At 40.0% G+C, this 24,625-nt stretch overlaps 1 protein-coding gene across 4 annotated transcripts in view; it reads left to right on the forward strand.

The window, feature by feature from the left end:
- Positions 1-8,093: 8,093 nt before the first annotated feature.
- The window catches only part of agpat4 (1-acylglycerol-3-phosphate O-acyltransferase 4 (lysophosphatidic acid acyltransferase, delta)), a 127,489-nt gene continuing 110,957 nt past the window's right edge, over positions 8,094-24,625 (forward strand). For 3 of the 4 annotated variants that reach the window (XR_009515191.1, XM_059986485.1, XM_059986488.1), the window contains exon 1: positions 8,094-8,203. The gene's annotated coding sequence lies outside the window, so the exon portion shown is untranslated. Of the gene's footprint in view, positions 8,204-8,339; positions 8,406-24,625 lie in introns of those variants that run through there. The other variant, XM_059986486.1, reaches the window with a different exon arrangement.

Raw genomic sequence — 24,625 nt, forward strand, 5'->3', positions numbered from 1 at the left:
AAGAATTGTGTGGAAATTCAGCAAATGGGCTAAGTTTGGAAAACATTGTTGATAAAATAACTCCTATTAAAGGAGCATGCAAAAGCCTATTCCACACTGGTGCGCAAGCTAACCACGTGGGAGTTAACTGGAAAAGGGGCGAGGGTTAATGGGATGCCACTTTAAATAACAGGATCCGGTTTTAAGGGATTTCGACAAAGCAGGTAACTAATAAAGACAACCCCATGGAAGATTGACTGTTAAGTTTGAAAGTAAAATAAAGATTAGTATTTGCATGAACTTTTGTAATATATACATAAGCTAAGATCACAACTCTTTAGTTTTTGTTTGCTGAAGAAAAGGAATAAAAATAGGTGGTTATTAAATTGGAGTCTGATGTTACAAGAATTTAATTAAGGTACAAGATATTAAGATATTAAAGGAAGTGACAATGTAATCACTAACTGTTTAGGTGCTGAATTGAATTGTATTCAAAGAGTAACTGTATTACTCTGTAGTGAAAAAAACTTTTTGGTATTGTGTTAGATTCTGAAATCCTGTAAGATTCTATATTAATTAATTTTTACCTGTGGCAAAAATCCTAGAAGGAAGGGGGTGTTACGAATGTGACGCAACTCTGAGGGGCCGAAGGGTACAAAGTCGCCCCCTCCTTTTTGAGAATCGCAAAATCACTATTATTTTGGGTCTGAGACCCAGGAAATGAGAGAGAGACATCCAGAATACACAAGGTTTGGAATGTGTCCTGACCTCAGCGGAACGGAACCACTGATAACGGCCATTGTCTCTTGGAGACGGAATTGTGTATTGAGTACTGTACTATTCATTGAAACCCCTCAGGAGACAACCAGAGTGGTCTGGTTGAGGGATTGCATCATCCCAACCTGACTGACATCTAAGACCCCGTGAGTAAGTATAAAAGAGGGTCTGGGGAACAACCCCTTTAGATGCACCAGGAGAAACGCTAGAAATCCCGTGACAGCATTTAATAGCAAAAGCCGGTGGGGGCCCGTGTGCGTCCTCCCTTTGCCTGGGGTGGCAAGCTCACCACTGAAGAACGGTTTAGCTAAAGGAGAGGTCACACTTGAACGGCCACGACAACGAGGCTCCTGACGGATCGAAATCATAAAGGAAAGCCGGCAAGGTTTTCTTCAAATTTCTCTCTCTCTCCAACAAATTCCCCAATGGCTGCAGCCTGCATGAGCTGTGTGAACTTTATATTTCCATCGGACAATACATTATCCCCTAGACAGCGATAGAACTTATTTCTTATTAATTATTATTATACCCGCACTTTTAGATTTAGTATTGACGACGTATATTATCTGTATATTTGCATTGATATTATTTTTGTGTAGTTTTACTAATAAATACTGTTAAAAATAGTATCATCAGACTTCAACGGACGTTTCCATCTTTGCTGGTAAGTGACCCAGTTACGGGGTTCATAACAGGAGAAACACCAAATACTTAGCAAGTCAAGCAGAGAAAAGCACAACAAACTGTTCGGGTTACCAGAACACCCTCTCCTTGTTGTTAGTTGTAGTCTGGAATATAAAGTCCTTGGATGGTTGAGGATCTGATGAAAGATTCTCATGTTTCTCTTGCTACAGTTGCTCACTAACCCGCTATTTAAATTTATGTTAAAAGGGCAAGGGGGGAACTAGGATAACATTATTACCCAGAAAGCTGTTATAATCTACAGCTAAATACCTGGAGACTGATGGAAACAAATTTATAGCCAATTTTCAAATGGAATCAGGGTAACTTGCAGAAAATTGAGTCATCAGGATAGCAATGGGGAAAGGGCAAAGAGTATTATCAATTAGATAGCTCTGTATAATACATTTAGTGGCCACTTTATTAGGTACACCTGTACACCTGCTCATTAATAGAAATATCTAATCATCCAATCATGTGGTATCAATTCAATACACAAAAGCAGGCAGACATGGTCAAGAGGTTCAGTTGTTGTCCAGACCAAACACCAGAATGGGGAAGAAATGTTATCTAAGTGACTTTGATCTGGCGGCAGATGAGGTGAACATGTAACATAGAACAGTACAGCATAGGAACAGGCCATTTGGCCCACAATGTTGTACAAAACCAGCCAAAAAGCAAATCAAAAACACCTCAAGAATGGCTGATATCCTGGGAATTTAACGTACAACATTTTCTAGAATTTACAGAGGAGAGTACCTAATACAAAAAAAAGGAACATCAAGGTGACAGTAACTCAAGTAACCATACGTTACAACAGTGGTGGGCAGAAGAGCATCTCTGAATACACTCAATGGCTGCTTTATTGGGTACCAAAGGTATTTAATAAAGTTGCCCTCAGTATATGTGCAATGGGTTAATTATTCTTCTCCTATATTTTGAGATTTAGATATACCAATAATACCAATGCTTACAGTAATCCTTCAACGTATGGAAGATATTCAACATGTGAATTCTCTTTTGAATGTACGCCTGTAGGTAGTTTAGTCTCCAAAAAGAGGGGAAAAAAAATTAAGGGACTGTGTGGTGATGATCAGATTAAGGAGAAAAAGGTTGGCAGATACCTGCATTTACAATTGGTGCAAGATCAGCTGAGGACATCATGTTCCAGACTGTGTTAATAACACATCCAGGATAGAATTTAGTGGAGTTCAGGAGGGGGTTGGTGCTCTCAATGACTTTCAAGTTTATTATGGCCTTATTCTATAAGGCAGTTTAACTTTTCCACCATAAAGTGCTATAACCTTGAGTAGTATCAAATCATGGAATGCAATCAAGTGCAATTTCATGCTTTGTTATTCTCTGATAAGAATTAGAACCTTTCACAAAGATGTAAGATACACCTTCCCCAAGTGATCATTTTATATGAATGGATCACTTTTATCTTGGTGTAAAATTAAATAAGACCATTAGACATAGGAACAAAATTGGGCCATTCGGCCCATTGAATATGCTCCACCAATTGATCATAACTGATTTATTTTTCCTCTCCACCCTATTCTCCTGCCTTCTGCTCACAACCCTTGAGGCACTTAGTAATCAAGAACCTATCAACCTCCACTTTATGTTTTCCCCTTTTAATTTGTTCTTGAATGGAAAATCTTACAAAAAGTAATGGTTACAGCCGAGTCCATAACGGGTAAAGCCCTCCACACCATTGAGCAAATCTACACGAATTGGTATCACAGGAAAGTAGCATCCATCATCAGGGACCCCACCAACCAGGACATACTCATTGCTGCCATCAGAAAGAAGATACAGGAGGCTCAGGACTCGCACCATCAGGTTCAAGAACAGTTACCACCACTCAAACATTAGACTCTTGAATCAGAGGGGATAACTTTACTTAGCTTCACTTGCCCCTTACTTGAAATGTTCCCATAATCAATGGACTCACTTTCAAGCATTCTTCATCTCATGTTTTCTATATTTTTATTGCTTAGTTATATATTATTATTATTTCTTTCTTTTTGTATTTAAAATTTGTTGTCTTTTGCACACTGGCTGAACACTCAAATTGTTATGGTCTTTCATTGATCTAATTATGGATTTATTATGCCTGCAAGAAAATGAATCTCAGGGTTTAATATGTGACATATACGTACATTGATAATAAATTTACCTTGAACTTTTAAATATACCCAACAACTAGGCTTCCATATCTGTCTGTGGCAATGAATTCTACAGATTCAACACTGTCTAGCTAAAGAAATTCTTCCTTATCTCTGTTCTAAAGGGATACCCTTCTATTCTGAAGGTGTGCCCTCTGGTCCTAAATTCCCCCCACTTTTGAAAACATCCATTCCACATCCACTCTATCTAGATTTTTCGATGTACGATAGGTTTCAATGATATTTCTCTTCATTCTCCCGAACTCCAGTTTGGAAATATGTGAGCAATCCACTCCTTGACACCGTGCTCCTTTCCTGTTGCACCAGGTGTTCAGTACTAACCAGTTGTCTTTAAATGACATGTTGGAGGCCATTCAACATAAAGCCCAGGAACTGTCTGTGACCAGGAATGACCCAGGATAATTTCAGTACCTATGAGTTTCATCGGAGGAACTCCACCCACAGAATCCGCTATCCTTTGCCAGACCAGGAACTGATTCACTGCAGATGCCAGTCTCCTTCGTTTTATGACTGTTGACCTGAAACTAACACAGATAGATCCCACAAAACAATGGTATGAAAACAATCAGATTGTTTGGTTTAGTTGGGTTGGTTATGACATGAATATTGGCCAACAGTCCACCAGCAAAACCTCGCTAGTACTTCCAATATCAAGTTGAGTCTAGTTTTTTCTTTCTATATGCACAATCGTGGTGACGTACAGATACGCTGAACAAATTGCTTACAGCGGCACCACAGGCATGTAGGAACAGACAATGCACAGAAAGTAGACAAGACAGTGAAGAGAGGGAGTCAGGTCCATGGTAGTGCAAGGGGATCAAAGTTCAAAGTAAATTTGTTACCGATATATACAGTATACTGTATACAACACCATGTATAACTTTGAAATTCATTTTCTTCAAGTCGAGTCAAGTCAAGTCAACTTTTATTGTCATTTTGACAATAACTGCTGGTACAGTGCATAGTAAAAATGAGACAATGTTTTTCAGGACCATGTTTCTCTTGCAGGCATTTAAAGGAAGATAGAGAAATACAACAGAGTTTATGAAAAACTATACATGACAAAGACTGACTAACGTCCAATGTGCAAAAGGGAAAAATCATGCCAGAGATAAATAAAAAGTAAATAAATAACTCTGGGATCAGGTGTTGTAGAGTCCTTGAGGGTGAGCTTGCAGATTGTGAAGTCAGTTCAGCATTGTGGTGAGTGAAGTTATCCACGCTGGTTTAAGAGCTTGATTGTTATAGGGTAATAATTGTACCTGAACCTGGTGGTGTGGGACCTAAGGCTCCTGTATCTCCTTCCCCATGGTGGCAGTGAGAAAAGAGAGCAGATATGCAGTGTTTCATTGCTGAGAAAAGCATTGTGCAGGTAGGTTCAAGAACCTGATGGTTCTGATAAGGTAGATGTTCCTGAACCTGGTGGTGCAGGATTCAGTCTTCTGTACCTCCTGCCTGAAGGTAGCAGTAAGAAGGCGGCATGACTTGAACAGTGGGGATCCCTTATCATAGATGCCAACTTCTTGAGGCAGTACCTCCTACAGATCAAACACGAGGAAACCTGCAGATGCTGGAAATTCAAACAACAACAGGCACAAAATGCTGGTGGAACACAGCAGGCCAGGCAGCATCTATAAGGAGAAGCGCTGTCGATGTTTCGGGCCGAGACCCTCCTACAGATGCTGTCAATGGTGGGGAGGGCTGTGCCCATGGGATCTTTGCCTGTGAGAACAACTAAGGTCTCAGATTAACATCCGTAAACTCTCTCTGTGGAAATTCACTGTACTTGATGCTGTCTGGACCATCAGCAAAATCTTTGGAGTATGGCTTGAACCTATGTCATCTGAGATGTACTCTTTCCGAGTAATTCACTTGCATATTGTACTGTATTCGGTGTTCACAAGGTGGCCTCCTCTACAGTGGGGAAATCAAACACTGATTAGATGATCACATTGCAGAGCATTACACTTCTGCAAGGGGCACTGACTGTCTGATGAGATTCCACATCATTATTGGAAGAACAGGCAAGTTTTTGTTGTTGTAATGGCCAGTCACTTTACAGCACCAGCCAGTGGTCAATGATTGGGGCTCAATTCCCACTGCTGTCTAAGAGGAGTTTGTACCTTCTCCCTAAGACTGCTCTAGATGCTCTGGTTTTCTTCCACATTCCAAAAACATGGATTTTGGGTTAGTGAGTTGTGGGCATGCTATGTTGGCACTGGAAGCATGGCGGCATTTGCACAATCCTTGCTGATTTGATTAGACACAAACGATGCATTTCACCGTGTGTTTTGATGTACACATGACAAATAAAGCTAATCTTTATCTTTGATATTTATCCCTTAGCTAATTTCACTGAGTGAAAGTTTCTGACATTTTCATGTCATCGATTGACAGGAGTGGCTGTCTGTTACTTCAATTCTTCAGCCCACCCTGACTCTACAACCTTCTATGCCAAATTATTCCATTTAAGGTAACTTGCTCTTTTATTTTCCTGTTTGTATTAGAGATGATCACTTTTGTCTTATCTGTGAATTTGGCTTAGTTTATCTCTCTCTGGCACGCTGAACATGTCCGCAGCTCAACTATTAGTATCATCATGATTAGATTAGTCACTTTATCAGAGACATCTCTTTGTTCGGTTCATTCCTTCCCCCCACTTTCTCTGCAAATGAATGTAGCTCAGTCACAGAGCATTGTAGCACAGATACAGGCCCCTCTAGTAATGCTGAACTTGCTTTCTCTTTCCCAGTTCTGACAGTTTCAGACATGAAGCTCTAATTGCTATTCTTTCCACAGGCACTGATCAACTTGCTGAGCTTTTTTGTTTCAGATTTTCAGCATCTGCAGATCCTTAATTTTGAGTGATGTAGCCAATAATTGTGACTTTACCCTTTGTACAGTCTAAACACAATGGTATTTATTTAACTTCTGTTAATGCCCCTCCTCCCCTTCTTACCCCATCCTTGACATATTTAATTGTTAGCCTGTTCTCCATCTCCCTCTGGTGCTTCCCCCTCCCCCTTTCTTTCTCCTGAGGCCTCCCATCCCATGATCCTTCCCCTTCTCCAACTCTGTATCACTTTCACCAATCACCTTTCCAGCTCTTAGCTTCATCCCACCCTCTCCAGTCTTCTCCTATCATTTTGCATTTCCCCCTCCCCCCACTACTTTCAAATCTCTTACTATCTGTCCTTTCAGTTAGTCCTGATGAAGGGTCTTGGCCCGAAACGTTGACAGATGCTGCCTGGCCTGCTGTGTTCCACCAGCATTTTGTGTGTGTTGTTTGAATTCCCAGCATCTGCAGATTACCTTGTGCTTGGTATTTATTTTTCCTTCCTTTTCTTTGAAGGTTTTTTGTAACACATAACACCCTCCGAATCCAGTCTGCACTAACTCCGAAATATGCCATAAATGGATATGGCAGGGAGCAAAACTTTAATTAACATCTTTCCCAAATACATTTTGAAATGCAGAATGCACAATTTAATATTTTCCCAGAAGGCAATTTTAGTGATGGGGAACAAGGGGTTATCCTTTTAATATTCCAGCATTTTGAACAGTTACCTAGTTCAAAGTTCAGAGTAAATGTATAGTCAAAGCACCATATACTGCCTTGAGTTTCATTTTCTTGCAGGCATTTACATGCAATAGTAATAAAATATTATACTTAAAATACATTATGAAAGACTCTGCATAAACAAAGGCTGAGAAGGGCCAATATGCAAAAGACAAAATGCGTAAATAAAAATAATACTGAGAACTTGTAGAGCCCTTGAAAATGATTCTGTAGATTGTAGACTTTCTTCAGAATGGTTTATTTGTTCAGGATTAGCGGCTATTAACTAATGTGTTGTTGATACATTGGAGCACAAAGTGAAAATAGACATAGAAGTCAAAACGGTAATGTATTACAGCACAGCCAAGCAACCCTTAGGTTACCAGGGCATAGCTGAGTGGAGAGTGATTTGGCTCCAAGTTTCTCCAAGTTTAGGGTTCACAATGAATATCAGTGCCCATCTACCCCCCTCCCCCCGCTGTAAGTGGGGCGGGTTGCATTATGTCTTCGGCCTGGGGCGCTGTGATAGTATGAAACAGCAGAGCGCTATCACCTTCCACGTCCGACGCTTTATTTGAATATGTTGTGTCTTTGTGACTTTATAGAATTCATGTTGTCAGGCAAGGATGCCCGGCATATAATCTGTTGGGTGTGCATATTCCGATTGGAGGCGTTTTGTAAACCACAGGCACTGCATCTAACGAGGTGTTTGTATGGGGAGCCGCAGCTAGATTGCCCGTTGGTATAACATGCACGCAGCCTATCCTCCGGAGGAGAGGGAGGGAGAAATGAGTCACGGACTGGATGAGCAAGGCTGTATCGGACCTCTGAAAGGAAGTGACATGCAATGGGGAGACGTCAGCAGAGAGTACATTTCTCCTCCAAACCCAGCCCCTGGGTGGAGTCCCACCCTCGCTGCGCTGACTTTGGTGCCTATTGAAAGTGAAGTGGTACAGATATTTCGCTGCACTTACTGGGACACACGTGCCGGGGCCCGCTGGTGAAAAGGATCGAGGTAAATAGTCAATCACGTCCGCCCACTCTCTGATGCGTGCACACTGTTTGAACCTTGTTGAATGTCAAAGTGGTCGAGCATCGTGGAAGCAGACGGGGATGGGCTGGGTTGTACCGTTGAGTTAAAACGCAAGCTAGCCGGGCGGAGACACGTGGTGGTGAGGACACAGAGTTCAGACAACAGTCGGGGGTGACTGTGAACGGTAAGAGTGTCTGATAAATCCAGCTTTGCCGGCTTGCATTTTTTTTCCATCATCCTTCGCACTTCCAGTTTTCTGTTGCCCTGGATACAGCCAAGTCCTGTCAAAACGTTTTCGGAAATGCTGCATTTGTTCCATCCATTGTAGTAGTAGTAACTGAGCTCTGAAAAGCACAACAGTTCGTATGTAGAAAATCACCTCACAATTGTACTTTATCCACCCCAAGGGGGTGAGCTCATTGCTATAGCAACGCTATTTACAGCTGCTTTGCCAAACGTGCTGCTTTCTACTGAAGAGGCCTTTGCTTACGAGAAAGTAACCGCCTCTTTTAAAAAATATTTTGCTCTTGTTAACATCTTCCCGGTGTTGGTATGATTACTAAAGAAGGCAGATGTCGTTACATTGAAAGTGAAACAATCGTATTAGTTGCAGGAAACAAAAAAGGAGTAAACGGCTGCCTGGCATCCTTGAATGACGGGTTTTCTTAAAGGCTCCATAAGCGTTGGTCTCCATGACACACAATAATGTTTTATTAACCACAGACATTAAAGGTAGAATCTTTTACCTCAAGTAAAAGACTTTAAAGACCAGATTACAGTTGAGATAAGGTTAAGGTTACTTATTTTGATGACACAGAGGCACAAATCTCTTGGAGGGAAACCACAAGTATACAATTTAACCAGCAAGTTGGGGAAGAACTATACTTGAACTCCGGATCCCCATGACAACTGATTGATTTACAGTACTTTGCTATTACATTCTGTTCTGGCATCTATACGCCCTTGATCCCTTTATTTCCAAGAACTTGCTGGGCTGTGCAAATTAATTTCCAATTAAGCTCACTGCAAAATGTCAAGGCTCATATTTACCATCTTAAATATCTTTTTAATAGGATTTCAGATTTTTATACAATGTCAATCGCTGTACTTCGAGAGAATTGTTCAATTTCTACATTAGTGGATCTATAGAGTTAGCAAGTGTGATGTTTTCATGTTTCGGTACTTATTTGTCAGTAGTTGTCTAATTAGATCTTTATTTCTGTCTTCCCTTTTTGTACCTCATCTAATACTAGTTAACCTTCTATGATTCTGCGGGGATCTTTTCCAATTCTTAAGTTTTGCGGTTTATGGAGAGACACTGTTCCTGAATAAAATGCAGGGATGTTAATAATGTTGCACATCCCTGGGACAAACTAACAGTTTTAAAGCAGGCGTGCTTGTTAATTGCAGTTAAAAATCAAAGTCAATTCTTTCTCCATCTTTAGGTGGTGTTGGAATGGCCCAGGGATGGCATTACTGGCATGGACAGGGGAAATAACCTGGCAAAATTCTGTATCTTGCTGACATCATGGTGAAAGGACCAAACTGTAGTAATTCTAGGGTTAAAATCTCAGTTGATTGTCATTCTCTGAGTTACTGTTGGGCCAAGTTTAGATGAGCAGAGAGGATTATAACCTGATGCCTTTGGATGCATAGCTTTGTATGAAACATAATCAGCAATCTTGTGGAAAAATAAAGGGGTGCTGTACTGGCATTACTTTATTAATGGCTGTTTTTTTTTAGGTTGTGTTTTGAAAACAGTCAAAAAACAGAAGGATAATAATCGTACCTGATTTTGTGTTTCTCACTAAATAGAACATGAGGACAGTGCCTCTAAATTGACATAATGAGTTCAGTTTGCTCGAATAACATAGAGTGGAGTCATAGGCCAGTTTTCACCTATTCCTAGATCATAAGACGTAGGAGCAGAATTAGGCCATTTGGCCCATCGGATCTGCTCCAGCATTCCATCATGGCTGATTTATTATCCCTCTCAACCCCATTCTCCTGCCTTCTTCCCATAACTTTTGATGCCCTGACCAATCAAAAACCTATCAACCTCCACTGTTTGATATACCCAATCACCTGGCCTCCACAGTAGTCTGTGGCAATGAATTCCACAGATTCACCTCCGTCTGGCTCAAAAAATGTCTCCTCATCTTTCTTCTAAATGGATGTCCATCTATTCTCAGGCTGTGTCCTCTGGTCCTAGACTCCTCCTACTATAGGAAATATCCTCTGCACAACCAATCTACTTAGGTTCGGCATGAACTAGAAGAGCCAAGATGGCCTGTTTCCGTGCTGTAATTGTTATATGGTTATATGTTATAGGTTTTCAATATTCAATAAGTTTCAGTGAGATTCCCCACCCCCACTTCCCTCCCCAGTCAATTCTTGGAATACTTTACTAAGAGCATTTTATTCCCAGTAGGTAGAGTGCTATGGTTTTAGTAGTTTATTGTCTTGGCTTGAGGTAGCACCTTTTGTGAAAAAGCTAGATGCCCTGTATAAAACTGAGTAAAATCCATACTGGGCATATTCTTCATATTGTTTGTTGTTCAGATTTATTAATTTGCCCATAGTTCAATGATTCTTTGTTTCTAATAGATTCCTTCTTGTTGTTTTCCACTTCTTGCTTTCCTCGCTGGTAACCAACACGAGTCTCTGTGGAAAAGGAGGCTGGTTAACATGTCCTAGGTTGTGTGTGGCATTCATCTCTGTAAAAGAAGTCTCAGGCATCTCCTTTTTACCAATAGTTGTACAGTTAGGACATTTGCAACAGCATCAACTTTAAAGTGCACATGTCATGTTCTCAGTATTATTTAAATCAAGTTTATTGTCATTTGACTAAATATATGTATATAACCATATAATGTTCATAGAAACGAGATGTTTTTCCAGAGCAGGTGTAAAGCACAGTAGTACACATAACGCATAATAACTTATGAAGGTAAGGATAAATTTGATTTTTTTAATATGTTTGCACCTTTTGTTTTTTGCACATTGGGTGGTTGCGTGTCAGTCAGTGTGAAGTTTTTTCATTAATTTTGTTGTATTTCTTCATTCTACTGTGAACGCCTACAAGAAACGGCACTGTGGTAGCGTGGTGGTTAGCGCGACACCATTACAGCTCAGTGCGTTGGAATTCAACTCCGCTGCCATCTTTGCAAAGTATGCAAGTATTCCGCGAGCACGTGCATTTCCTCCGGGCGCTCCAGTTTCCTCCAACTTTCCAAAGACGTACGGGTTAGCAGGTTAATTGGTCATTTTAAATGATCCTGTGATTATACTAAGGTTAAGTAGGTGGGTTGCTGGAAAGTAAGGTTAAGTAGGTGGGTTTGTTTGCTGGAAAGGCCTGTTTTACGCTGTATCTCTAAATAAAACAAAAATGAATCTTAGGGTGGTATATGATGATATATATATATATATATATATATATATATATATATATATATATATATATATATATATATACCTTGATAATTAAATTTACACTGAGCTTTGAACTTTAAGTAACTACACATTTATATCATAGATTCAAAGATCCAAAGTACATTTATTATCAATGTATGTATGCAGTATACAACCCTGTGATTCATCTTCTCTACAGACTAACGAAAACCATGGAACCCGTTCAAAGGAAAAAAAAATCAACCCCCACTGGCAAAAAAAAAAAAAATTGCGCAAACAGCTGCAATGAAAAAGAAGAGCAAAAAGCATAGAACATTAAACACAAGATCGGAAAGAGTCCAGGCAGACTCACTGTTCATTATCTGTAAGCCACTCTGATTCAAAGTCGCCAAAGTAGCAGTAAAAAAAAGAGCAACCAGAAACACATCATGACATGAACTACAGAGTCCAATCCACAAACTGTGTTAATTAAACCTTGCCATGTCTTTTATTTCTGTAATATGTCTCAATGCGTTGTACAGAAGAATAATTGAGGAAAGAGTGACAGAAATGTTGGAGACTTGAAGGCAGGTAACTAAATGCATGGCTAAAGAGTTGGTTTTAGATAATGTAACACACAAAATGCTAGAGGGATTCAGCAGGTCAGGCAGCATCTATGGAGATTATGGCTTCTTTCCCCCTTCATTTCCAGATATGATGTAGGGTCTCAGCCTGAAACAGTGAATGTTTATTCCTCTCCATTGATGCTGCCTGACCTGCTGGGTTCTTAAAGCATTTTGTGTGTAACTCTGGATGTCCAGCATCTACAGAAAACTCGTGTGTCTATGTTGTGTTAAAAGTCACAAGTTTTGGTAAGGGAATCTTAGAGCTTGGTTACTAAATAGCTTCACTCGTGGGTGTCGATATCTGGAATGCAAGAGGACAAATTTGGAGTTACTTAGGATCTCAGAGATATTAGTTTGGAGGTTAGAGATGGTACTAAAAGGGAAACGTGGAAAACAGATTAAATAGTTCCACTCCTCCATGCAGAATGAAAAACAGAAAGGTACTGTCAGAGAACTTCTTGAGTAGAATGACAGTTCACACAAAGTATACTGCAGATGCTGTGGTCAAAGCAACACATACAACACGCTGGAGGTCGGGCAGCATCTGTGGAAGTGAGAGTCAACAATCCTGACAAAGGTTCTCGGCCCGAAACGTTGACTGCTCGTTTCCATGGATGCTGCCCGACCTGCTGAGTTCCAACAGCGTGTTGTACGTGTTGCTTAGAATGACAGTTCATTTTTGCCTTGCTCAAATTGTCATGTTCTACCCATTCAGGAGGGGAGAAGTTATTGCCTGCGGGACCACCTAGAAGATTGGTGTAGAGCAGGGGTTCCCAACCTGAGGTCCACTGACCTGAGTCAATGGCATAAGAGAATGCCAAGTATCAATACTGTGATGGTTGACTGTCTAGTTCAGTGCTCAGTTCTTTCTTTATCCCCACATCCCTTTGCATGAATTAGTACAGATTGTGACATTTGCACCCAGTTTGGTGAAAACTGATTCAAAGCATTTATTCAGCTGGAAGTCTTGTGAGGGAGGATTCAATGTGCAAGACACAAATGCCATGGTAGATTAGGCTAATCTTTTCGTTACATTCTTCATCGGCCCACAATGTTTCTGAGGGTACAATGTTGCTGTTATTCCTTTCCGTGCCTTGTGCTGCACCAGGCGGCAACCTTGCCGTTTCTTTAGCAGTATTTGCTTCTTACAAGGCCCAGTTGTGGGCTCAATGCTCAACCCAGCACAGATGGAAAGTGCAAGGAACTGGCCCGATTTGAATCCAGCGCCACTCACTTCAAAGCCCAGTACAGATGCCACTACACCACCGGCCGGCAAAGGGTAAAAGATGCAAGCACTTATCTCTATTAGAAAATCCAAAGTGTAATCAATTCATGCAGTTGTTGCTGTTGGGTCTGTTAGAGAAATATTCAGTAATTTGCAGCTTAGTCATACAAAATGTATAGAAGTTGATTCTGAGGTTCCCACTGCTGAAAATTGTGCAGGGAGCATGAGGTGAGGTGGCTTGGGGGTGGAGGGGTTGGTGTTGGGTGCTATTGTGATGTGTGAGCACGTAAATATGCCTCATTGATGCCCAAGGTGAGTCCGGTGCGGTAGCCAGCCTGGCCTGTAAATGATGAAGCGACTTAAAGGTATAAATCACTGCTTGCGCGGTAGTGTAGCGGTTAGCATGACGCTTTACAGCGCCAGTGACGAGGGTTCAGTTCCCACTGCTGGTGTGTATGTTTTGGTCCACAGACCACAGTCCACAGGGTTAGTAGGTTAATTGGTCAGAGGAGGGTAATTGGGTGGCGCTGCCTCATTGGGCTTGAATGGCCTGTTGCTGTGCTGTATCTCTAAATAAAAAAATAACGAAGTTGGAATCCAACTGAAGAAGCATGCAGCCTATACAGTGTCAGATGATGAAGAGAGAGTTGCTCCAGGGAAATATTTGTTTGTGCATCTAGAAAAAAATACATTCTGAAGTGCTTTCTAACTGATGATCCTTACTATAGACCGAGAGGTACATGGACCTCAGGTTGGGAACCCCTGCTCTAAGGTGTAATAACAAGATAATCAGTTGCAGTAGCGTCCTTTAAATAATAAATATTGGACTGAGGGAGCCCACTACTCCGCTTCAATTTGTAGCATGCAAACTTGATGAACAATTAGGTTTCTGATTCATTTATTTATCATCTAGATAGATACTTTATTGATCCAAAGGAAATTACAGTGTCACAGTAGCAGTACAAGGGCACAGATATAAATATCAAAAGAGAAGTAGAAAGAATAAAAAATAAGTTGCCACCAGCAGTCTAACAGGAGGGAGTCATCACTTCCCCAGCTATGGGTTGACTCCTTATAGAGCCTAATGGCTGAGAGTAAGAATGACCTCCTATAGCACTCTTTGGAGCAGTGCAGTTGTTTTAGTCTATTAGTAGAAGTGTTCCTCTGTTCAGCCAATGTGGCATGCGGAGGGTGAGAAACATTGTCGAGAATTGCTAGTATTAGTTCTTTCTTTCACCACAGCCTCTAGTGTCCAGTTTGACACCTATAAGAGCCAGCCTTTCTAATCAGTTTATTGAGCATGTTGATATCACCTGTGCTGATGCTATTGCCCCACCACATAGGAGGTTGTACTGGCGACAGCAGACTGGTAGAACATGTGAAGGAGAGGCCTGCATAGTTTAAAGGACCCCAGTCTCCGCGGGAAGTAAAGGCGACCCTGGCCCTTCTTGTACACAGCCTCTGTGTTGGTGCTGCACTCAAGTCGTCATCCAGATGCACACCCAGGTACTTGTAGGTCCTAACCACATCTATGTCCTCACCATCAGTTATAATAGGGAGCAATGCAGACTTAGTTTTCCTAAAGTCTATTACCATCTCCTTTGATTTACTAATGTTGAGCTGCAGATGATTCAGAGTTTTGGACATGCTATGCTGGTGCTGGAAGAGTGGCAATATTTGTAGGCTGCCCAGTCCCATTGTTGCTGATTTGGTTCAGTGGAAATGATGCATTTCACTGAATGTTCCCATGTACGTGTGACAAATAAAGCTGATTTCTTTTCTTCATGTTACCTTGTCAAAGACCTTTCTAAAGACCTTTCTGCCACACTTCCTTGTAAATGTGCTTAGTTACCTCAAAGTTCAAAGTAAATTTATTATCAAAGTACATATACGTCACCATATACAAGATTTATTTTCCTGTGGGCCTACTCAATAAATCCATAAAAGATTTAAAAACTATCATAGAATCATTGAAGGAAGCATTCAACTTGGGCATTCAACTAGTGTGCAAAAGACAATAATCTGTGCAAATACAAAAAGAAATAATAAATAAATAAATAATAAACATCAAGAACATGAGATGAAGAATCCTTGAAAGTGAGTCCATAGGTTGTGGGAACAGTTCAATGATGGTTCAAGAGCTTGAATCTGGTGTTGTGAGTTCTGAGGCTCCTATACCTTCTTCCTGATGGTAGCAGCAAAAAGAGAGAATGTTCTAGGTGGTGGGGGTCCCTGATGATGGATGCTGCTTTCCTCTGACAATGTTTCGTGTAGGTGTGCTCAATGGTGGGGAGGGCTTTACCCATGATGGACTGGGTCATATCCACTACTTTTTGTAGGATTTTAAATTCAAAGGCATTGATATTTCCATACCAGGCTATGATGTAGCCAGTCAATATATTCTCTATTCAATCAAGTTTCAGAGGCAGTATTTCCCATGAACAAAGCTGACCATCTCTAATCTATCCCTTCTTTTCCAAGTGAAGATGAATCCTATCCCGTGAATTTTGTTTTTCTCGGCAGTTTCTTCACTAATAAGGTGAAGAATCTCAGCAGACACACTTTGTGGGACACCAAATGTCAGTTTCCACTGGTTCTGCCAGCTCTTGAGCACAGAAACTGCCTGCTTTGATATAAGCACAGCAGCCTTATTGAATGAATGGGGAAATCAACAGCTGGGTGTGAAGGGGCAGAAGCAAATATGTGTGCATTTGATTCAATTAAATTGGTTTAATGTTTTTAATGTTCAGGGCTTAGTTTTAATTTTCTCGTGATCTTTTATTCAATAATGGTAACAGCTGAAAAACCTGTACACAAGACAGACAAGCAACCAGTGTGCAAAAGGCAACAGATTGTGCAATTACGAAAAAAGAAAAAGAAAACAAACAGTAATAATAATAATCAGAAAATGAGTTGAAGAGTCCTTGAAAGTGAGTCCATAAGTTGTGGAATCTGTTCAATGTTGGGGTGAGTGAAGTAATCCACTATGGTTCATGAGCCACAGGCTGAGTGGTAATAACTGTTCCTGAACCTGGTGGTGTGGACCCCAAGGGGGAAGGGGCAGGGTTCGGTGAAGAGCCAATGAAATGGTATCTGCTGTTGACCTATTGTGAAGGTAGGCAAACTGGAGCTGATCCAAGTCACTTCTCATTACCAACCCCTCAAAGCACTTCATCACAATGGATGTAAGTGTTACTGGACAATAGTCATTGAGACAGGTTAATGTGTTGTTCTCCGGCACTGGAATAATTCAAGCCTGCTTGAAGCAATCAAGTATCTCATACTGGTACCTGAGAGGTCAAAAATGTCAGTGAAAACTCCAGCCAGTTGATTGGCACAGGTCTTCAGTACCAGGTACATTGTCTGGGCCAGATGCCTTTCATGTGATCACCCTACGGAAGGATGCTCTCCTGTTGATCTCAGAGACTGAAATCATAGGGTCATCAAGGGCTGTGGGTATTTGTTTAAAGTAAGTTTATTATCGAAGTACATATACAACCCTGAGGTTCACTTACTTGTGGGCATACTGAATAAATTCAATAATCATAAAGGAATCAATGAAAGACCGCACCCAACAGGGCAGACAGCTAGTGTGCAAAAGACAACAAACTGTAATACAAAAATAAATAAATACATAGATGGATAAAAAAAATAAGCAATACATTGAGAACATGAGAGGAAGAGTCCTTGAAGGTTAATCAGGGGCAAGTGAAGTTATCCCCTTTTGGTTTAAAAGCCTAACAGTTGAAGGGTAATAGCTGTTTCTAAACTTGGTTCTCTGTGTCCTGAGGCTCCAGTACCTTCTCCCTGATGGGAGCAGCAATGAGTCTGTTATATTTACATCGAAGCAGGCAGCTTCCGTGCTCAAGAGTTGGCAGAAGCAACGGAAACTAACATTTTGCAGGTGTTCCACAAACCATGCCTGCTGAATTTCTTCACACTTGTAGTAAAGAAGCTGTCGAGAAAATAAAATTCAAGGAATAGGATTCATCTTCATTTGAAAAGGAAGGGGTAGAGTAGAGATAGTCAACTTCATTCATGGGAAATGCTGCCTCAGAAACTTGGTTGAATAGATGTGTAATGGAGAGTATATTGACTGGCTGCATTACAGCCTGGTATGGAAGCACCAATGCCTTTGAATGTAAAATCCTACAAAAGGTAGTGGATACAGCTCAGTCCATCACAGGTAAAGCCCTCCTAACCATTGATGGCAGATTGTAAATGATTAGACCCAAGTTGCAAAACTATATTTCAACAATTGGTAAATCCTGACATCTCAGCTCAAATGTAGTGTTTAAGTACAGGTGGCCCCCGTTTTTCGAACGTTCGCTTTACGTCAACTCGCTGTTACGAAAAAAGGCAGCGCGTGAAAAAGGCAGCACGTGCCGAGCAGACTAGCTCCTCCCCTGGAACTGTGTTCTAGCCGGCATTGCTTAAACATGTGCCTGTGAGCATCTGTGCTTTATGTCGATTTATTTTGTGCATCTGTTAGCAAGATGAGTTCTAAGGTATCGGAAAAGCCTAAAAGAGCGCATAAGGGTGTTACACTTAGCATAAAACTAGACATAGTAAAGCGTTTCAATCGTGGTGGACGAAGTGAGTTTGGCTAAGGGTTTGTGGAAGTTGACCAAGATGATGTTAAAGAGGTTTTGGCATCCCATGACCAGGAACTGACAGATGAAGAGCTGATGAAGAGGAAAGGATAACAACTGAAGCTGAACACAGTAGTGAATGGCCCGAAAGTGAAGACGTTCAGGAACTGAACGTGAAACAATTGCTTGAGATTTTCGCTGTGATTGACAATGCTGCAATGATTGCAGAAAAGTACAACTTTAATTTTGAAAGGGTACATAGGTTTAGGGAAGGTTTGCAGGATGGTTTGAGTGCTTACAAAGAACTGTATGATAGAAAAATGCAGGAGGCTAAGCAGTTAAGCATACTGTCGTTTTTCAAGCCTTCCACACCAGCCATAGCAGACGACGAAACTCGACTTTCGATATTGAGGCAGGCAGACATAGAAGAAGATGACTTGCCTGCCCTGACGGAAACAGACAATGATGAGATGACACCCCAGTGTCCCACCACCCAACCTCCGACGACTCAGCCTAACACACCATCATCAGTGTTCTCACTGTCTTCCTGATTCCGGTAAGTGAAATTATACTGGGTGTATATTATTTTTACTTTATATAGGCTGTGTATTTTTATGTGTTATTCGGTAGCTTCATAGCTTAAAGGTTACTGGAAAAAGTGCTTCTGCCGGGACCGCTTGCGCTGTGTGTTTCTGTTGGGAGCACTTGAGCCGTGTGTTTTTGCTGTGAGCGCTTGTGTGAAATTTTCGCTATGGTGGACAGTGCTGCAATAATTGTAGAAAAGTATTTCTACTTTATATAGGCCGTGTATTTATCAGATTGTTCCTGCTTTTACTATATGTTACTGTTATTTTAGGTTTTATGTGTTATTTGGCATGATTCGGTAGGTTTTTTTTGGATCTGCGAACACTCACAAATTTTTCCCATATAAATAAATGGTAATTGCTTCTTCACTTTACGACATTCAGGCTTACGAACCGTTTCATAGGAGCGCTCTACCTTTGAATGGCGGGGTGAACCTGTACTTATTAGATGTTATCTAAACTCACTCACTATTGAGTACATCTACAAAGAGTACTGTCATCAGAAAGCCACATCCATCATCAAAGACCCTCACCATCGAAGCCATGCTCTCTTCTCGCTGCTGTCATCAGGAAGAAGGTACAGGAGCCTTGGGTCCCATACCACTGGGTTCAGGAACAGTCATTAGCTTTCAACCATCAGGCTCCTGAACCAGTGTGGATAACTTCACTCACCTCAATTCTGAACTGATTGTGCAACCTTTGGACTAACTTTAATGGACTCTACAATTCGTGTTCTCAGTATTGTTTCTTTGTGTATTTGCACAGTTTGCCTTTTGCATATTTATTTTGTTGTCAGTCTTTGTGTGTAGTTTTCCACTGATTCCATTGTATTTCTTTGTTTTACTGTGAATGCCCACAAGAAAATGAATCTCGGGGTTGAATATGGTGTTACACGTGTACTTTGATAATAAATTCACTTTGAACTTTTAACAAAAATTGACTTATGCTTTCTGGTCATTGACATGTATCTACTCTGATATACAGTTAATGCACAGGTGTTCTGCATTTGTTTGGGCATAATCTATGCAAATTGCAAAAGAGCTAGATTATATTGACTACAGACCCCATTAAATATTCCTCCTGTTTGTTTCGTGTTGTTAAAGGATGATGTCTTAAATTTGAGGATTTGGACTTGGGAATTCTGCAAGAAGTATTTTCTATGTTGTATATGCTGTGTCCTGTGGTTCCTGTGTAATTCAAGAGAATGTTGGATTGAGCTGGGGTAGGGAAATGTGGTAGTGATACAATCCAAAGTTGTGTCAGTTGTTATCTGAAAAACAGGTTGCCGAGCTGTTCCTGAAGCTTGTGGGAGAAATACTCTCCCTGTTCTTCTGGCAATTCAAGGATAATTTGCATGCAGATTATTTTGGCTCTTTGTGATATGAAAAGCTTAACCTGTTGCAATTTAACAAAAGTACAGAACTAATGCGCACCATCATAAGATTTGTATTGGTTTTGCTTCTTGCTGCTATTGTGATGTAAATCAGGCCTGTTTCTCCTGCTGTCATCCATATGGTGTCCTGGCTAGTGTTGGTTGTTCATGTTTCATTACAACAATAATATATTTCAAAAACACTGAAAGATGCTACATAAATGAAAGACATGCATTCAGTCTTTCTATTTAGCACCTGTAGCCAGATTTTCGGAGTCCAAAGTAAATTTATTATCAAACTATATAAACCTGCTGGGTTCTTTCAGCATTTTGTGTGTAACTCTGAATGTCCAGCATCTGCAGAAAACTCGAGTGTCTATGTTGTGTTAAATGTCACAGGTTTTGGTAGGGGATTCTTTTTTTTTTGAAAACTTTTTTTATTGCGTTTTTAAGTGATTACAGAGTAAAGTATGGGAAAAAAAATGTATATAACCCTTCCTCCCTCCCCTTAACCCCTCCCCCCTAACTTCCCTATAGAAAAAAAGAGAAAGAAAGAAAGAAAAAAAAAGAGTGCCTGGATGTTGGAAGATCTCCACATGCTCCATGGAGTTCGTAATAACTTTAGTATATATATTTATTTCTTTCCGCAAGTAACCTATTGTTTCATCTTCAGAGCACCTATATATTTAGTCCTGTCTTTTGTAAATAAGGGCACCAAATTTTCAGAAATGTTTCATATTTATCTCTTAAATTATAAGTAATTTTTTCTAATGGAATACAGCCATAAATTTCTTTCTTCCAACAATCTATACTTAAATATGTATCCGATTTCCAAGTAACTGCAATAGCCTTTTTGGCTACTGCCAGTGCAATTTTTATGAATTCTTTCTGATATTTATTTAGTTTGAGTTTCGGTTTTATCCCTTCAATATCACTTAGTAAGAGTAATATTGGATGATGAGGAAGTTGTGTTCCTGTAATTTGTTCCAGTAAAAGTCTTAAATTTGTCCAAAAAGGTTGAATTTTAGAACAAGACCATGTAGAATGTAAAAAAGTACCAGTTTCTTGGTTACATCGGAAACACTGATCAGATAAATTTGGATTTAATTTATTTATTTTTTGTGGTGTAATATATAATTGATGTAGAAAATTATATTGCACTAATCTTAACTGAACATTTATTGTATTTGTCATACTATCAAGACACAATCTTGACCAATTTGTTTCTTCAATTTTAATATTCAAATCACTTTCCCATTTATTTCAATATTTATTTATATTTATTTCAATCATTACCAATACAATTACCCCAGAAGTTTTTTTCAAGAGTTAAACAAATATGTGAGGAAGTTTCTCTGGAAAGGTAAGATGTCAAGAATATCGTTGGAAAAATTGACATGGAAATTTGATCTAGGAGGGTTACAACTTCCAAATTTTAAGAATTATTATAAAGCAAATCAACTTAGATTTATTGCATCTTTTTTTGAGAAAGATAAACCGGCATGGATTAGAATAGAACTAGATAAAATAGGAGAAAACGTACCAGAAGATTTTATATATAAATGGGAATCTAAATGGATATTGGAAAAGAAAGAATCTCCTATATTAAAACATTTGATTGACTTATGGAATAAGATAAATGTTGATGATGAGACAAAAAAATCTTTATTAGCAAAGAGATCTTTAATTCAAAATAGACTTATTCCTTTTACAATGGACAATCAACTTTTATATAATTGGTTTCAAAAAGGGATTAGATATATAGGAGATTGTTTTGAAGGAGGTATATTAATGTCATTTGATCAATTAAAGAATAAATATAAAGTATCAAATAACACTTTATTTTGTTACTTTCAACTAAGGGCTTATTTAAGAGAAAAATTAGGTCAAACAATGTTATTGCCGAAATCTAATGAAATAGAAATTTTAATTCAAAAAGGAAAGATTAAAAAAATTATATCTTGTATGTATAATTTGATTCAAAAACAGACAATTAAACAAGGAGTCCATAAGTCAAGACAAAAATGGGTAGGGGATTCTTAGAGCTTGGTCCCTAAATAGCTTCACTCGTGGGTGTTGATATCTGGAATGCAACAGGACAAATTATGGAGTTACTTAGAATCTTAGTGGTAATAGTTTGGAGGTTAGAGATGATACTAAAAGGGAAAAGTGGAAAACAGATTAAATAATTCCACTCTTCCATGCAGAATGAAAAACAGAAAGATACTGTCAGAGAACTTCCTGAGTAGAATGATAGTTCATTTGCTGTGCCCAAATTGTTATGTTCTACCCATACAGGTGGGGAGAAGTTATTGACTGCGGGAGCACCTTGAAGATTGGTGTAGAGCAGGGGTTCCCAACCTGGGGTCCACTGACCCACCCCTCAGTTAATGGTAGGAGTCGATGGCCTAAGAAAAGTTGGGAAGCTGCTGTAGAGCCGTGATACATGGAAACTGGAATAGACCATTTGGCCTTGCTGCACATTCAACACTGTGATGGTTGACTGTCTAGTTCAGTGCTCAGTTCTTTCTTTATCCCCCCATCCCTTTGCATGAATTAGTACAGATTGTGACATTTGCACCCGGTTTGGTGAAAACTGATTCGAAGCATTTATTCAGCTGGAAGTCTAGTGAGGGAGGATTCAATGTGCAAGACACAAATGCCATGGTAGATTAGGCTAATCTTTTCATTACATTCCTCATCGGCCCACAGTGTTTCTGAGGGTACAATGTTGCTGTTATTCCTTTCCGTGCCTTGTGCTGCACCAGGCGGCAACCTTGCCGTTTCTTTAGCAGTATTTGCTTCTTACAAGGCCCAGTTGTGGGCTCAATGCTCAACCCAGCATAGATGGAAAGTGCAAGGAACTGGCCCGATTTGAATCCAGCGCCACTCGCTTCGAAGCCCAGTACAGATGCCACTATACCACCGGCCGGCAAAGGGTAAAAGATGCAAGCACTTATCTCTATTAGAAAATCCAAAGTGTAATCAATCCATGCAGTTGTTGCTGTTGGGTCTGTTAGAGAAATATTCAGTAATTTGCAGCTTAGTCATACAAAATGTATAGAACTTGTTAATTCTGAGGTTCCCACTGCTGAAAATTGTGCAGGGAGCATGAGGTGAGATGGCTTGGGGGTGGAGGGGTTGGTGTTGGGTGCTATTGTGATGTGTGAGTACGTAAACATGCCTCATTGATGCCCAAGGTGAGTCCGGTGCGGTAGCCAGCCTGGCCTGTAAATGATGAAGCGACTTAAAGAATCAGTAAAAAATCTATTTACAAACAACCAATAAGATGACAAATGGAGCAAATAATGATAATAAATAATATTGAGACCATGAGTTGAAGAGTCCATGGATGAGAGACCTTATTCAACTCAGAAGGGGCAAGAGCTTAAATTTCCTATTAGCCATTGTGACGCTTCATAACCTAATGCTTCAGGAACATATTCCTGCCCAGTTCTCTGTCATGGGTTTTGCTGCTAAATGTGTGCCAAAATTAGAAATAAAATCAAACTTTCAACTTGCAGTAATTTAGCTAGTGCATGTGTGCATCACTGACATGATTTCTTTAAAATTTTCCCCCACCCAATCTTTTGATAAATGTTACAGATGCATTTATGTGACAACTATCATGAGTATCTGCTTTATGAATCTATAAAGGGTGACAGAATATGATTGATTTGTCAGAATTGGAATCGGGATTATTATCATTATTATGAAATTTGTTTTAAGGCAGCCGTGCAGTGCAATACATAGATTTAACAAAATAGAAGTTCCAATGAGAACTATATAAAAAACACAAGTAGTGCAAAATAAAGAGCAAAATAGTGTTCATGGATCCATTGAACATTCAGAAATCTGATTGCAGTGGTGAAGAAGCTGTTCCTAAAGTATGGAGTGCATGTCTTCAGGCTCCTGTACCTCATCTCTGGTAGAAATGAGAAGGGGGCATGTCCTGGATGGTGAGGGTCCTTAAAGTGGGATGCTGTGTTTCTGTGGTGTTGCCTTTGGAAGAAGTTCTTGATGGTGGGGAGGCTAGTGCTCATGCTGGAGCTAGCTTAGTCTGTAGCCTTCTGCAGCTTTTTCTGGTCCTGTCCATTCCAGTTAGAATGTCTGTGCTATACTGTATGTGTGCATTTGACCTCATTGTAGGGAATGAGAATGGGGACGTGTCTTTGGAAGAATCCTCTGGAAACAGTGACGGTAGTTTGGTAAGTTTTAAGTTAGTCATGAGGAAACCCTTAAACAAGGGAAAGGTGGATTTCGATAGGTTAAGACAGGACTAGAGGAATAGATTGAGAGCATTTGCTAGGGGAAGAAGTTACGTTTGTTAAGTAGGTGACATTTAAAAGCAACAGCAAAGGATTGACGGTTAAATCCCTGCAAGGGTGAGAGGCAGTTATTTGAGAATGAGGGATAAAGTTCGAAGTAAATTTGTTATCAAAGTACGTATATATCACCATATACTACCCTGGGATTGGTTTTCTTGCAGGCATTCACAGTAGAGCAAAGAAATACAGTGGAATCAGTAAAAAACTGCATACAAAGACTGACAAACAACCAATCTGCAAAAGAGAAAAAAAATCAGGAAAAAAAATAAATAAGTAAATAAATAAAA

Source organism: Hypanus sabinus, chromosome 12 (genome assembly GCF_030144855.1).
Source record: "Hypanus sabinus isolate sHypSab1 chromosome 12, sHypSab1.hap1, whole genome shotgun sequence".
Lineage (NCBI taxonomy): Eukaryota > Metazoa > Chordata > Chondrichthyes > Myliobatiformes > Dasyatidae > Hypanus > Hypanus sabinus.